The sequence below is a fragment of the Ciconia boyciana genome, chromosome 3 (genome assembly GCF_034638445.1).
Source record: "Ciconia boyciana chromosome 3, ASM3463844v1, whole genome shotgun sequence".
Lineage (NCBI taxonomy): Eukaryota > Metazoa > Chordata > Aves > Ciconiiformes > Ciconiidae > Ciconia > Ciconia boyciana.
The window spans coordinates 105,034,282-105,051,256 of NC_132936.1; the positions used below are offsets into that span (position 1 = coordinate 105,034,282).

Here is a 16,975-nt window from a genome sequence, read left to right on the forward strand (position 1 = left end):
AGTACAAAAATATTTGTGAGCACAAATTAAATAATTGCAACTGGATGACAAAGACATCACTAAAGCAGAAATGTTGTAGACCCAACTTCTTTCTCATTAGTTTTCCCCTCATATAATGTCTCCAGTCCCTGCTGCAATAGAATTCCTTCTGATTTAGTCCACTCTGTGTGAGGAGAGAATGAACTCGTGCATTTTTATTGAAAACACAGTATCACTCAGTGGTATTGTTCTATGGAGCACATGGCAAAGTGTGAGTTAAAAAAAAAATGCTGTCACTAAAAAAAAATCATCAAGTGAATGCCTGTAACACAGCGACATGTTTAATCAACATAATGGGGCTGATTCTACCAGGGTTAAGCAGTGCTTATGTGGGTGAGAGAGGGAAAGCACACTCCAGAGCAGGTGCTCAAGCTGGCTCTGCAAGCAAAGTAAACTCCACATACTGCACCAACTGTATTGCCCTCATTAGTGTACACCTTCCTGGATCCCTTGCTCCTTGCAGCTGCCATCAGAGAAGCCACAAAAAGTACAGATGGAGATGGAAGTCTGTGAGACAAGTATCAGATACTCCATGTTCTGGGTGGGCAAACAAGCGACCAGAAGGATTTTATTTTTAGCAATCCTAAAATGAAGAGCGGAAAGCAATGCAGGGCACCTATTTAATTCATATCCTTGTAAACATTGAATACACATTCTTCTCTCTAAGTTGAAACTGTATTGTGGGGCTTCACTTAGCAGAGTGAATATAACACAAGGGAAGGGAGAAGAGAAAAAGAAAAAGTGGATTTCTCCTTTTCCATTTGTTTATGGCAGATCACTGTTTTCCTTGTACACAGATTTGGGATGGGGTTTGGGAGGTGGGGTGGAGGGGTATTTTTCTCTCCTTTAAGGAAAATTCCTCATCAAGGAACTGCTTTTTTTAAAAAGGTAGCTTGTACTGAAACCCCGATTTGATGCACACTGTAGCTGATGAGACTACTTGCATGCATAAGAGTTTCTGGAAATACCTAGTTAAATTTGAAGAGGGAGGAACTTTGTCAAGGATAAAGAGAATGGAAGATGGAAAAATGTTTTATTTCCCTCCCTGAAAAAAACAAGCGACTGTAAGTTACTATGTGAGTCTCAGTGCCTGGAATGGAAAAAGCAAAAAGACAAGACAGGGAAACATGCAAAGTTTAAAAGAACAGGTACACCAAGGAATGGAAACACAGGACATATGAGCAGCAACATCCTTTAGGATCAACTGATAAGCATACTGAGAGGGGAGGGAAGGAGAGGAGAGGTTAAAAAAAAAAGAGTAGGAAGATAAAATATGGAAAAAAGCAACATGTCACCAGAATCAAAGGAAATCTTTATTCCTCATCTTGATTTAATAATGCCAAAGTATTTTGACTAATAAATGCCAAATAGAAAGTTGCAATGGAATCTGAAAGATTTTGGTGGGATAAAGGCTAAAAAGAAAAATTACATCAGTGGGAGCAGGAGAAGAAAATATAGAAATTAGAGACTTAGGAATAGCAGTCCAAGCATGAGCTCTGCAGTCAATGAAAATCTCTCCACAGACTTCATCAAGGTTTGGATGAGCCTGCAAATATAGTGTAGGTAGTATTTCTAAAAGGTTAGAACCAGAAACCGATGAGCTGAACAATAAAAATCATATTACATCATAATTGATGCAATTATTTGTCACAATCTGATTTGGCAGATATTTTCCTATTTAAAGTTCAAAGTGATTCATAATGGATCAATGGCTTCAAACAACTACAGATACAAACATGAATCTGAATGAGGAGGGAGGAGGTTTTGAAAACTACAAAGCCACTGTTTGTCAAGGTCCTCTAGCAACAATGCCTTGTTTTCCATTTGCTTGATTGCGTGATTTGCATAAGATCAAATGTAGGCAACTGTGGGCACGAAAAACAGATCGCTCTCAAACACATTAGAAATGGATCCACAAGCATTATCCAGAAATGCATTACAAGAAAATGCAGCCCAGTGCATGGAAAACTCAGTGATTAATGTCAAACAAATATTATTTACAATATAGGGCCTGAATTATATGTTATTTTACAATTGATTTCATGCTGTTGCTGGAAGAATTTCATTGATCTCAATTTACAAAATGAACCCTATAAGCAGACAATTATTTTCTTTTTAATTCACAGCAAAAACTGAACTTGTTTTCTTACACATCTGCTTGATCAGGTTACATTCCTATGTGTTCCACAATTCCAGTCCCCTTTAAAATAATATCAAATGCTTCTTATTGCAATTTTCCAATAATTACTCTCTTAAATCACTTATTTCTTACCAAAACAAAGCTAAACTGAAAAAGTATAGAGGTTTACCGAGAAAAACCTAAATTCCGGATTTGGTCTTGTACTAGTTTCTGGACTCAGAAGGGCAAAGAGCACCAAAGGGCAAAGAAAAAACAGACTTTCTTGGGGGTACAGGATTCCCTCAAATCACCCTATTAAGGTAGCAGGCAGCCAGAAAAATAATTCTGCTTTTTTCATGTCAAAAACAGAACAAAAGAAGAAAGCTAAAATAAAACCCCACATACCTGTTTTAAAACCCTTACTTACTTTCCCCAAAGAAAAAGGCAGGGGGGGAAGGAGGGGAAGGGCAGGGAGAGAAGGGATCAGCCTGCCTTTTCATCTTTTTGACCTCAGAGGCAATACAAACAAACTAAATTCTTTTCTAACTCATAAGTCAGCAAGACAATTGCTAGCTATAGTGGCTATCATTAAAATCGACATTTGCATACCACTACATTTATTATATATGTGGTATATGTGGAACTTCCCACACTAACTAAGGCAACTATCTTAAATATCATGGTAAATCTAACTAGAGTGGTTGGTGTATATCCAGTTTCTCATAACCACCAGCGTAAGTCCTGATAGCACAATCAATGCATGAGACAGAAAGAATAAAGAATGACCCTGTTTGCATGGTCAATAACAACACTCACTTTGCTTTGATCAAATTTAATGGGTAGTCATTGAAAGATAATATGCAACACTACAGTGCTACTTTTAGCATGGAATTTGAGAGATGTTACTAAAATAGAAAAGAAAAACATAGTTAGTAGAGTAAAAAAAAAACCAAAAAACTTAAATTAGAGATTTAAGAACTTGACTCAAAACATGAGCTTTACCGTCAAGATGTCAGAGTACATCACAGTTCAAAAATAACACAGTAGTAATGTCTACAATGTTTTAATTTATCTGTAACAGGCAGCATTCTGTATTCAGGTTTATAGCAAGAGAGTCACATACCCTTCTTTCCTCCCCTCTTCCACCCCATTTCCACTCTCCCTGGTTTCAGGCAGGTTTCAGGCATTGTAAGGACCAGAAATGGCAACGTCCTGTCTTGGTGAGCGCTCAGTTGAAACGTGACTTGCGTAAGGAACCCCACATAGTTTCTCTCAGGAAAATAATTGAGACAATAGCTATCCCATTGCTATATTCAAAGGAAAATAATACGGCAGCACTGTAGCAAGGGATTGTTAGCAGCACAACAAAGAAAACCTGCTGAGAGACTATGAAGATGAAAAACTTCCAAAGAATTCCAATCACCATGTTGTTTATGTAGGTAGACTGTACGACTGCTTCAGCTCATTACTCAAATCCTTATTCTGTTCTCTCTTCTTCTTTCTCATAGTTTGTTAAATTAACTCACAGTAACTTAATATTTAATTAGAAGGTAAACTCTTTGGGACCATAAATCTGCATCACCAAATACAACAATGTCCCCATCCGATTTTTATGCACTACCAAAAAAAAAAAAAAAAAAAAAAAAAAAATCAAATTCATAAAGTAAGTGCCAAGATCATATTATCAGGCTTGCTCCATCAGACATCATTAGCAGTTCTTTCTGTTCCACCATTTTCTGAAAGCAAGCAACAACTCATATATAACTTTTAGTACAGTATATCCTGCTTTCTGTATTTATAAAGCACCAATCACTTAATTAGATTGACTCTCAAAGAACCATCACTAATGTACAAGCTTCTCTGGGAAGGTATTATACTAATGCTGCATCTTTTTCACCAATCTCCTGTGAACCCCATGCCATACTCATCACTCCCTTGAAAATATTTCAGAAAAACCAGGTTGTCACAAATGACACCACTTGCCTACTTCAGGCAACTCAATCAAGCCCAAGAAAACAGTATGCTCATGTACCTAATTGCATAAACCAGCAATGAATGGCCTTTCACATGTGGAACACTCCCATTAATTGAAGAAAACAGCTATCTTCCAAGATAGCAGCAAATTCTGCTGGATATTAATTAATGATTAAGAATGTTCTAGAGTGAGAATCAAAATAATTTTGTGAAGCCACTAAAAACAAGGGCAAGAAATAAAGAGAGACAAATAAACTCAGGGTCACAAATAATTATTTTCAGGAAGCACCATAAGGTGTTGTTCTGCTCTCTAACCAGCAAAGACTTTGACACAATGGCATATGGACGAAACAACTTTGCTTCTAGCTGGCCAGCAAATGCTGATGTGTTTTAGAAGCTATTTGCTCAGCAGTAAATATCTCTGGTTTTCCAAATTACTCATAAAGGAGTAAATCCTCATTCCATTTGAGATTTATATGCTTCAGAAGAGTTCAGGAAAGGTACAACTTCCAGGCCCCACCTGAGGAATTAAAGAGCATAGCACAAAACCATGTATCCTATGGAAGCACGAAAAACATGACAGTGATGTGTTGGACTGTGTAAAAAAGTCGAAAGGCTTTTCGACTTCAAGGCGAAAAACCCTTTGGCACAGGTGTGAAACAAAAGGATCTTTAATAATTTCGTTTTGCAATGATTTCAAACAATTAATGAAGTTATTACATGCATGTGGTAGAACTACAAAAGTTCCACTTTTGGAAAAGCAGTAGCTCCGAAGTACTTTAATGCTTTTAAATATAATTATGTTTTAACAGCAAAGATTATAAATTCTATTTGTTTTCACATTTAGTAACAGTGTCTCTTGGTTTTGCTCTTACAACCCTTAACTGGTGCACAGAAAACCTTTCTGCCATTTATCAGCCCAAACTTTTGAACTTCTTTCAGCACAAACTCATCCTTCAAATGTTATGTTTCATCCTGGCCAATTCATAAGGCCACATTAGCATCCATTCCTGATTATTGTGCTTCATTTTTCCTTTTTTTTTGGTAAAACTATAAGTTTTAACCTTCCCCTAGCAAGCAACAGATCTTTTAAATTAAACATATATATTATTCCTTTCCCATTGCAAAAGTTGGAATACAAGGATTCCAGTCTTGTATTTCAAAGCCATGTCCCTCAGATAGACACTACGGGTACATTTTCCAGGCTGTTCTTGCCTTCCAGTTAGGACACACTAGCTTGAAATCCTAAAGCTGCTCAGCTGAAGAAAACTCAAATCATGTGGAGTGCCACATGCCACATTGTTTAGAAAAAGTTGAAGGAAAACATCAGAGAAGGACATTTAAACTTCTCTTAATACTTTACCACCAATTAATCTACCTGATTCCTTGTGTGACTCTAAAGACACCTCATGTCACTGCCCACAGAAGAATCACAGTGCGTGTGTGAAGCTCCTTGGAACCCTTCTTCCCCTAACATCCCTAAAGTGTTCCCTGGCCCATTATCATTAGTCACTATCAGAAAAACATAAAGGCATTTTGGGTGTTTTTTTAAAGGCTTTTCTTGCTGCCAAAACAACACATAGCCAGTCAGCGTGAGTATTCAGCATCAAACGAACCTAATGAACTTCCAAGTTATGTCTTTGTTTACTAGAATTAAAACCATGCATTGTCGCCCTAGTTTACTTCAATTATAACAGCTGGACAAATAAGGTGAGTTTGAAGGTCAGAGGGGGAGAAAGCAGAAAGAGGACAGAGCACATTAATTTTTACCAGGCACATGAAGAGAAGCAATTGTGGTCATATCAATATCACCATCTTAGTTTTCTAGTTATCACTATCTTTGTCATTTCTTTGCACATCATATGGCATGATGCAGCCCTATTTTAAGATTTGAATGAAAATTTCCATTCATGAATACTTCCAATCCAGTCACTGTATTGCCATCAGCTTAAATGGAGGGGAGTTGTTAGTATACATCATAAGAACCATGATCTCTCAGTCAATGTCGAGCCCAAAAAAGTGAAAAAGGAAAAAAAAGTGTTTTGAACATTTTGCCTCTGTGTTACTTCAGCTTTATGTTCACAACTGGAAAATATATTTGCACTAGGCAACTACATTGCAAATTTGAATCTCAGATACCTGCTGCTATAAAACTGGAACTACTCTGGATTCACATTAGTATGACCAAGAAGCCCTTGGCTCACTAACAGAAGTACATCCTGTAATTCCCAAGTAATTCTGATCTTGCTGCAGTGGGAGAAACAAAATTCAGATCCACCTTACATTTGGTGCTGACTTAATTGTGTCAGGTCAAGAGAAGTGCCTGACTGCCACTTTTACAACCCACTGAAGAACACGTATGAATGTGCAGCTGTGGTGAGAGAAGCCAGTAAGATGTTAGGTTATAGAAGAATATATGGTAAGTAATACAGCAACTATTACCATCCATTTTATATAAATCAATAATGCAGTCCCATCTGGAATAGCATATATTGCAGAGTGCAGAAATAAAGTCTGTCTGGAAAATAGCAATGAGAAAGCACAGGCTTACAAACACTCTCTTAGGAAGAGAAGCTGAAAAAACCTGAGAAAAGGCAACAAAGATGACGACACACCATACAGGTATATAAGACAGTAAGTGCTACATAGAAAAGCAATTAGGACCCTGTGTTCCCAGGAACTCCCTTTCAATAATACAGGGGAAAAAAGGACATCCAATAAACTTAGAAAGTGGAATTTTCAGAGAAACTCACCCCACCCAAAATCATGGAACATCTACTGCTGACAAGAAGATTCAGGTTTATCTTTATAAATCAAATGATGGGGGAGAGACATTAAATATCAACATCATGCATTTAAAATTATTTTTACAAGCATGACTGTAATTTCAAATCTGTAGAATAGAATCCTGCAAGATTTCTATACTTCTCTCTCTGTATCTGAGACTACTTAGAACTCTTCAACACTATATTTTATTTTATTTTTTGTTTTCCTGCCTAAGCAAAGAGAAAGAGGGATGGGAGGAAAGAAATTAATTTCTAAAAGAAATATTTTCTTTGACAAAAAGTAAACAATTTTACTAGTAGATTTTTACTTAGTAAAATTAAATATGCATACTAAATCACAAAATACCATTTTAACCCCAAAACAATTGTTTTAATCAACAAAATATTCAACAAAAAAAATTTCATCAAGCAAGCAGAAACTTGGACAGCACACTCAGATTAGGAATTGGAATCTAAACAAGAAAAATATGACAATGGCTGTTTGAACCGCTATCAACTAGAGGTTACAGATTAGTGGTTTATAGGTTATGAGCTTTATTTAGCTATATATGCATTTTACATCCATTATGGGTAACTTGTTCCATCATTTTGTATAGAACCAGACGTGCAAGATGATTAGAGAACAACTCTCACCATCCAGGCAAGGCATCATGTGATTTAAGAGTTTCTGTAGAAGAGATACTATCACCTTCCTAGGACCAGAACAGCTCTGTATATCTGAATTATAGTCAGAGAATACAGGGTTTTGCTAAAACATTACTGTAGTGCTGGAACAAGGATAGTGGGAGGACTCAGCTTCTGAGCACCGTTCCTAAACAAGACAATTTATAGCAAGTTAAATCTGTTGCAAGACTACAAAAGCTGAGCTAGTTTTCAGCTGGGCACAGAATTAGCAGCATAGTAAAATACACCGTACTTCTACCTGCTCTCCTCTGTCCTTACTGGAACAATCAGCCCCAGCTGTTGAGTCATTAATATAGTCAACATGTGGTTGGGGAAAATTATTGGGATGTCTTTTTCCTTTTTTTTTTTTTTTTTAAAAAGTTTACTTGCTTTATATTTATTTTGAAAACACACACACCAAAAAAAAAAACCAAACCCCAAAACCCTGAAAAGCCCAAAGTTTTTTTCAACTTGACATGTTGCACTACCCAGTTATGTCATGCAGTGTCAGTAATGTCATCAGATAACATAACTGCCACAATCTGATGTGGTGCATTAAACTGGGATTACCAGAATAAATCATGTTTGTGGGTACACAGATCACAGGTGGTGCAGTCAGCTGCTCTGTATTATGGCGTATCTATAGGATGTGCAGATTAGGATATAACGTTCAGAGGCTTGTTCTCGTTTGTGAAGTGCTTTGCAACCATAACTCAATAGTAAGGAGCCACCAAACAGTTATAATGGCATAAACCATCATCGGGGAAAAATACAAATCGATCAGTGCCAGCGATATAAAAGAAAGAGCATGCATCTGTCCCCAGTCTCATAAATTCAGTGGTTGTTGCAGGCTTTTTCTCTATCCCACATGTACTTTATTAATAACAGTAACTATCATAAATAATAATAATGCAGAGTAGTTTATTTCAAGATGAATGCTCCTCTTATTATCTGTTGATCCTCTCCCTTATTTCTTCCATCCTGTCTATATTCCTCCTGTAAATGGGGAGGGAGAAGAGCTAGTTTAAAATTTATTGTTTGAAGTTTATGCCCTTTAATTGGCAACAGTGTGCTATGCCAAGAAAGTTGTCTATGTAGGCTCCCTGAAATATCTGCATACCTTAACTGTCATGTTAAGCTTCTACAAAGGAGGCATAGAATTTACATTCTACTGCATGTTATAAATAAGTAATAAGAACAGATTAGAATTATGCATTTACGCCTACTAGTGAGAGTGAGATGCATAATTCACAAGTAGCAAACCCTTAAGAGGCTTTCGTACTTCACCCCAACCCTCTCCCCCCTCCAATCTCGTGTATGTAGAACATAGTATATTTTTCAGTCCCGCTGCTCCACAATTCTTTTTTTTTTTTTCCCAGCTAGACTGTTTATATTTTATAATCACTACTTTTTCTTTCTTGCAGAAAAGCAACAGACACTATATGTTAGTAGTCATTGTTGGGAATGTATCTGCTTTATGTTACAGTATTGGTGTCATCTTTCTGAATTTTCTTGTGATACTCAGGGACACAACTGTAAGAGGCAGATGTTAAATGGCAGTGCTTTCAGAAGGTGCCAGAGTAAACGGAACCCTTCTACCCAACTTATGAAGAGAACTCAGAACTTGCAACTGAAACTTCCTTACGCTTCATAGTTAACGTGAATACTGCTCCTCTAGTTGGATCTGCTCCTCTAGTTGGATCTCCTGGAGGATTAGGCTAATCTCTATGCCCATTCATGTCCTCAGCTTCTCTGCTGAAGCCTGTAAACTAGTACCTGTTGCAACTGCAATTTATGTGATAGCACATGACGGCCGCAGATTTTGCAGGGCCTGTGGCTTTCCCCCACAGCAGTTCTACCTCTAAGAAGCACTCTGTTACCTGGTGATAAGGCGTAGGAACAAGGAATGATTTTAGTCTAGTTGCTTTAATATTTTTTGGTTCTCTGGCTGGAGCACTACAGCGTTGATTAATGTACCTCCCAAAGAGGCATCACTAAGGACAGGCTCTTTGGTGGAAGAAGTCGTCTTATAATTTCTCTCAACTGTTTTGAACTTAGTCTGTTTAGTTCCCTGGATTTTCCTTTGTCCTGTGTGCAAACATTTTAAATTATGTTCTAGTTCTAACTACCATTTGTTTATTCTGCCTCGATCCCTGTCATGCAACTTCTTTTCATAGTTAAGCTAAGATTTGTACCTCTCTTTTTCTGATAACATTTATTTATTTAATCTTTTGATTTCTTTGGTGCACCTCACTTTATTTTGAGTTTTCCTTGACTAGCTTTCTATGTACTTTATCTCTGCCTGTAAACTTAGGAGAAAGACTTCCATTATGCATGTATTTTAATCCCAGTACAATTTAACAGCTTAAAATTTATGTGACATTGCAACAATGGTATTCAATCCCAAAAGCCATATCTCAAAAATTCAAAACGCATTAGTTGAAATGAAAATAATACTGTTACCCTAACTTTTAAGAATAGCAAAAGGCACCACAATTATTTGGATATGTAGGAGAGCATTCTTATCCTTGAGCTGATGAAAAGGCTGGCGCGCCAGCTCATGAGAACATGTGAATGTTCTTGTCAATTGGACTAAATTATTGTTCCTTGATCAGAAAACAAATGACTGACAATATTAAAATGAAGTAATCATAAATAGCTCCAAAGTTGAAGTCAATACAAAATTCAACTTTCAAAAGGAAGTTACTGACATACTGTGCCAACGTGGGTTACTTTCCACTATTGATAATTTCCTTCAGTTTCTACATTTCTCCTAGAATAAACTGTGGAAATTTTCACCACTTATGCATCCTTTGTATGAACTCACCTGGTATAGCCAATGATCCTGGAAAGGTAAGCAATGAGGACCCAGAACCTTTTAATAAGCCAGATTCTCTAGTCACCTCTGAATAACCTTTTCCATTGACTAACAGAGGGGATGCAAAGCTATTCACCCACTGTCCTAACAAGAAAGCTTTCAACTGTTGGCAGAGCTGTTTTAGCTGCCCCTACTATCTATTCAGCACTGATTCCAACTCTAATTTATACCAACTAGAAAAATTTTAAAATAAAAATGTTATAAGTCTCCCCCAAGATATTTGTATAAAATTTTGTATATTTATGTACCTATGTTGATGGAAACCATGTACGCTCACAGAAAGAACATAGAAACTTAGTGACTGAATTGATTAAATCACAAATTAGAATTAGAAATTGCTAATTATATATTTCCAGATACAGAACACAGGCAGCATATTATCACCAGTGTAAAAATTCACTCTTTCCCACCTGATCACTTATTCTCTTACATGTGCAGACCTTGTGCAGCACCACTCCTCACCAAAATGATTGAACAGCACCATTCTTAAATTAGAAATCCAGATGCTTATTTACATGTAGCCATAAACATACCCAGACATGCAGAAAAAGAAATCAAGATATGCATACTGTAAATGTGACTTAAATGTGTCTCTGTAATAAAGGAACATGGTATATCCAAAGCAGCCATTGCAGAAACAATAACGATGTTTACCATCCACCTTTCCATTTTTCTTAAGACCATGAGTGTAAGCCTTACTTAAAGCACACTAATCTGATGTTCTTCTCACATGTTTAGTTTTATGTTCACTTAAATATTTTTTCCCGTGCACTAGTTAATTTCCCAGTAACACATCATTTTAATGCATCACTCTATTTATACAATAAAAACCATGGAAAAGAAAGAAAGAAAAAAGAGAAAACTCCCAGCAGCTTTCAAAGTCCAACTACAATTTATGTAAAATGCTTCAATCAGAAATAGATAGTCATAAAAATACAATATTTCATGGAAGACTAGTAGAAAGCATGATGGAGTTCAGTACTGACTAAAAGGCTATTAAGCTTTATGTAAACAATTTAGGCAATCAGTGTAGAAACCTAGGTTAGATTTCTGGCAGTGATTCAACAGGAAAGGAAGTATCCTAGAATGCCTTTCATGCTTTTTGTGACATGATTTATGCCTTGCATATGTTTTCACATAACTTAGGAGGATAGGGAAACATTTTGAAAACACAGGATTCCTCCTCCAGTCATACAAACCATCAAATATTTTTAAAATCAAACTTATATCCAACTATTTTATGGCCTTGTAACACTCAGGCTTGTATTGTTCACACACAAGACAAGACTTGTGAAAGATGAAAAATACTCAGGAAGGTCTGGACTTACAGTAACAGAAAAAGACATTAATTGGTGAAGCATTTCCGAAATGCAAGTTGTAAGGAAGTTGCTCAGATTTAATGAAATAACAAGTCTGAAACATATGCAAACATCAAAGAATCCCCTTTTCATAAATTTGTCTCATTATAGCTTTCTGTTTTTTCAATACATAAAACGCTGAAAATATTTAAGTAATGGTTAATGACTCAACACCCTTGTGGCCATGCATTTAGTAAAACCAAGGAAAAAGGGAACCCCTGGTTGGGAACCCTCCAGAAGTATTACTGTGGTGTTACCTGCCTGTACATTGTCACCATTTATTAATATTCCACTAGTGTTAAAGTAAGGTTGGGACATATTGGGTATAGAGAGAAGGGTCTGTGTCTAGTGCAAGTCAAACGGGAACGCGTGTACTGCTCAGTCAGAATAATTGTCACAGCTGATAAACCAACACAATTTGTAATATCAGCATGGAAGAAAATATCTATCTTAAATTAAATATACATCAAGTGTTTGGCAGTTCAGGGACCAAATGGTCCTAAATGAGTAAGGAGGAATATGAGTGTTTTCCAGGGCACAAGGAAAATCTCAGAGAGAAGCTTCATTATGCAGCTTGCAATATCAAGAAGGCTGCCCCACTCTTTCCAAGCCCATTAAGTTAGAGCTAAGTGAGGTATATCCTTATGAATGGATATCAAGAGATTCAAACAGAAGCAGCAGGTTTGGCCTTAGTCCATCTGTGCAAGAGGTGTCATATCTTTATTTACATGAGTCCAGCATTACCTGAAACTAAGCATAAATCATTTACCAAGCATTTCAAAATGATCCTGGCAAAAAATATCACTCAGGAAAGTGGAGATGCTTTTCTTTATCTATAAACATATGATTTATAAGTTGAACATAAAACCTTGCACAGTTTCTGATGTTTTCTAAAGCACTTAACAAAAGTGTGATTGATGAAATCTTGACTTAAACTATAAGCTCATGCATCTGTTTTATCAGCAAAACTAAAACCAGAACAGAACCCACCACTTTGCCTTACTAGCTTCAGGCAAACCACAATCACCAGACATACTGCTGAAAATAAGATCCCACAAAAAGGTACTTCAGGCTATGAGCACAGCATGGCCAAGAAAGCATATTCTAGTTCTTATAAATCTAAGGAGACCTCTCAATGTTTAATGGCAAACAGTGGTCACCACATGACAACTGCTTACAAAGAGAAACTATATCACTTGATAGGCCCCTATATGAAGTTCTCACTGGTGAAAGACAAAATGCAGAGAAACAGATTACACTTTTCAGAAATCCCAGAGGAACGTAGACAAGATGCACAAGATTGGGCCAGTTTGCCCAAGAGAGGTTCACACAGGCAACATTACAACAAACTGATCTCAGAAAGTGGCTAAATAAGAATTTGCTGCTATTTAACTGCAGTGGGGATGTCTTGGAGAAGACCTGCAAATTCACATGACAGTTCAGAACACCTCCAAGATGATAACATGTGTACAGTAAGTTCTGCTGCTTGAAAAAAAAAAACAAAAACAACAAAAAAACAACAAAAAAGGCTGTATTTAAATTTTACAAATTGAACTCAATGAACATTTGATTTAAATCTGTCCTCCTCAGTACACACTGTGTTTTGAAGAGATCTCAGCATCTTTAAGTCTGCTGACCAATCTAGATATCTGTGAAGGAGAAAATAAAGAACTAGAAGCCTATATATGTCTAATTCTGAAAACTAATTTTGAAGTAAGATCACAGGACAAAATAACCTGGGAGTTTTACATATTTTAGTGGTTTCAATTCTTGTCATGGAATTTAGACAAGCCTGGAAATCAATGTTTTTCTTCTCTTTGTTTAAAAAACAGAGTCCAGAGCCAAAATATTTCCTATGCTGCCAGAAGGGAAAGGAGAAAAAAAGGACTCTCCCTGTTCTACAGCTATTAGCTCTGGAGAAGCTATTTGCTCCAGTTTACGCTGGTACACACAGAAGATTGGGAGGTACCAATCACTCTCATTTTATAATTTGTGTTGCATTTTAATTTTTAGAAAGTGGTACTCAAGCAACCTGAGAGCCCAGCAATTCCAGCAGGGTTAGCATGAGTTCTCTCCTGGCTTGCTGTGTTACCCAAATCTGATCAAAGGACAAGGACTCCAGAAGCTTGTCCAGCTGTGGTTTTATAATGACACCATTAGGTTTTGCTCTATAATCAAGGTCCCTAAAAGTCTGTGTAGCTTCAGGCTTAATATCTGCGACAAGGTTAACTGAAATCTGCAGCAAGGATAACTACTTTAGCAGATTGTATCAGCAGGAAATATTTAAACACTATTTAAAAGGATTTTAAATAAGCAGATTTTATTTAACACTGCACTAATGCACTGCAATAGAAAATGATACAACAGAGCTGCTACAAATAAACATAATGCTTTTACCCTTACCCACCCCCCTCCCTTCTAAATTCCCCAGATCTGTATTATTAAGTCCAATGCGTGTACCAGATCCTTCTGTCTGAAGCTGAAATACAGGAATGCCAGACTCAGACAGCCCATTTGCCCTTTGGTTTTGTGCCTGCTGAATCTGCATTCTGGGTCTGCGGAATTAATTACGATAGTACCGGTCACTGGCAATGTCAGTGTTGCCAATTCAGGTGTATCAAATGTGCTTTCTTATATGCCTATAACTTCTAGAGGAAGGCAGCTTCTCCTGTAAGATTAGTGTACTCTGCCCTCTAGTGCTAGGTGCACCAATATATGTTTACTTAAATGCATGCTCAGGCCAGAATAAAGCCTGAAGCAGCAGGCATTCTTTACACACCATCCTGGAAACCATGTTATTTCCTGTATGCCTTTTCAGCTGGGTATCTTGCTAAACCAAATGTAAAGGGTGGGCCTGGAACTGTAGCATGGTATTGCAAGACGCTAAAATAAGAAAGAGACACTGGGGCATATCTCATTGGGTCACATGCAAGACATTTCAGACAACCAATTCTAACTGTGAAGAGGTGAAGACTAACTTTTCACTGCTCACAATGGTGTTAAGTAAGTCTCTGCTTCACAAAAAATTGAGGAATTGTGACATTCAGAGTTAGAATATACATAAATCTAGCACTAACATTGTATTGGATAGCAAACTGCTCTTTCCAAAACACTCTAGTGAAAGAACACACTGGGTTCATTTGGTATTTATATGTATTTCACTACAACCTGGAAGATGGGAAATAAACTCATACCAGAGGACTACAGAATTTTTCTGTTGTTTGTCCTTTAAGGCAAAAGCTGCCTGTCATCTTTGAGCAGGACCTAAAATGAAGGAACGCAAATCCTTAGGGTTGGAAATTGGTGGTTTTAAACATGGCTATAGCTAAAAACTGTATGAAAAGTAACCATGAGAACTACATCTTCAACCTAACATAATAAGAATTTTCTTCTCAGTGATTCAGATTCTTGCTGTGATACATCTTATTGCAATTATCCTCGATGTACAATTCTGTGGATTTTCTTGTTCAAATTGTTTCACTTGGCAATTAGTATTATACTGATATTATGATGGATTTTGCTTTTATTATCATGGTCTATCATTTAAAACAAGCAGTAGTAGTCATAGGGATAAAAAAGACAAAAACTTTGCCAATTTTTCACTAAAATGTAATAATTGTGCATGGCTGTGCATAGTGTGTACTGTAATTACTACTGGTTTAGAGCAACACAAAAAAATACAGGTACTAATTTGGGGTTCTCCCATTTTTTAAGTTCAGATATGCTAAGCCCTGATTGAACAGATGTCAAACATCTGCCTCTTCCTCACAGAAAAACAAGGCTCCCATTCTATCCTGGGTTTGTAGGATCAGCTGCCTTTCCACACTCAGGTCAAATAACAATTTGAAGAAGTCAAAGCTTAGTTCATGCTCTTAGACAAAATTGTGAAGGCAGCTCTCTCTCACCTTTTCCAAGGCTCTCCTTAATATTTTGCCCAGAAACCTGGTACAAAGCAGTCTGTCACGGTTTTTTAAACTCTTGGGCATGTAATTTAGGATAACTCTACACTCGTTTAACTCAGTTGAGGATCTGCCCTTGTAACATAGTTGACAGGATCTCCTTCCTGAAAAACTGGAAACACTTCTTTCAGGTTGGCAGAGAAAAATGTTTCATACAGCTGAGTCTTAATAAGAATATCTTCCTTTTAAAGATTCATGATGAGAACCATTAGATTCTTCTAGGAAAATGATATGAACACAATTTGTTAACTTTGTCAAGTATCTAGTGCTGCAGAAAATGCAGATGTACATCCTCAACGCTAAGCTCAGTGCAAACATATATTTATACATTTTTTGTTTTCTAAAGATATCTACAAAGTCATTTTCCTTTGTGAACATGTTAGGTAACGAATCCCTTTTCTTAGTCCATCAAATGCTCAGCATTTAAGAATAGAGGAATATTTTGCTCTAATCTTTTTTCTAAAGTTTCTTCATAACAATAAGTTTTCCACCAAAACAAAACTTGGCACTTGGGTCACATCTGGTCATTACTGTTTCTGCTTACACTATACCTTTCTGCATTTATTAGACTACCTTTCTGCTGGTGGTATTGGCACTACCAGCTCAGGCCACTGCAGTCTAATACTTTTAAGTATAAAACCCACGCTGTTTTCTCTTTCATCTAAGGCAGGTGGGAAATTTTTGAGACTAATTTAAAGAAAAGAGAAAACAAGAATGAATACCTTGCCTAAATTTAAAAATACGAAAAAAGAATTACATTAAGAAATCTCCACGTTTCAAAGCAGAAGCTTCAATTTTGCCTGTGAGTGTTTGGATGGGTGAGAGAAGCACATTTTCCTCTCCACAGGAAAAATCAACTCAAATTTTCCTAAAATCAAAAGCCTTTGTAAGATCAGTGTGTATATGTTAAGAGTTTTGAAGATAACTGTACGAGCTTCTCCATCTCCTCACAGCTGCTAGTCATCTCTACAGAACAGGAAGGTATGCAGGCTTGGAGAGCAGAACCCTGTTGCAACTGCTTTCCTAAGCTGCAGCTGTTGGTCTTGGTTACAGGAGCTTCTGCGCTCTCACACAGAGGAACTGAAAGCATGAATACAGGGGTATGTATTCACACAGCCTAAATTCCACCCAGGATCCTGGACTGACTATTTCTTCTTGGCTTGTCCCTACCCATTGGAGACATTAGTTTTTCACTGAAT

The 16,975-nt window shown here is 37.0% G+C and overlaps 1 protein-coding gene across 1 annotated transcript in view; it reads right to left on the reverse strand.

Moving 5' to 3' along the window:
• The window catches only part of USH2A (usherin), a 391,818-nt gene that overhangs the window by 195,477 nt on the left and 179,366 nt on the right, over positions 1-16,975 (reverse strand). The gene's annotated exons all lie outside the window — the stretch shown is intronic.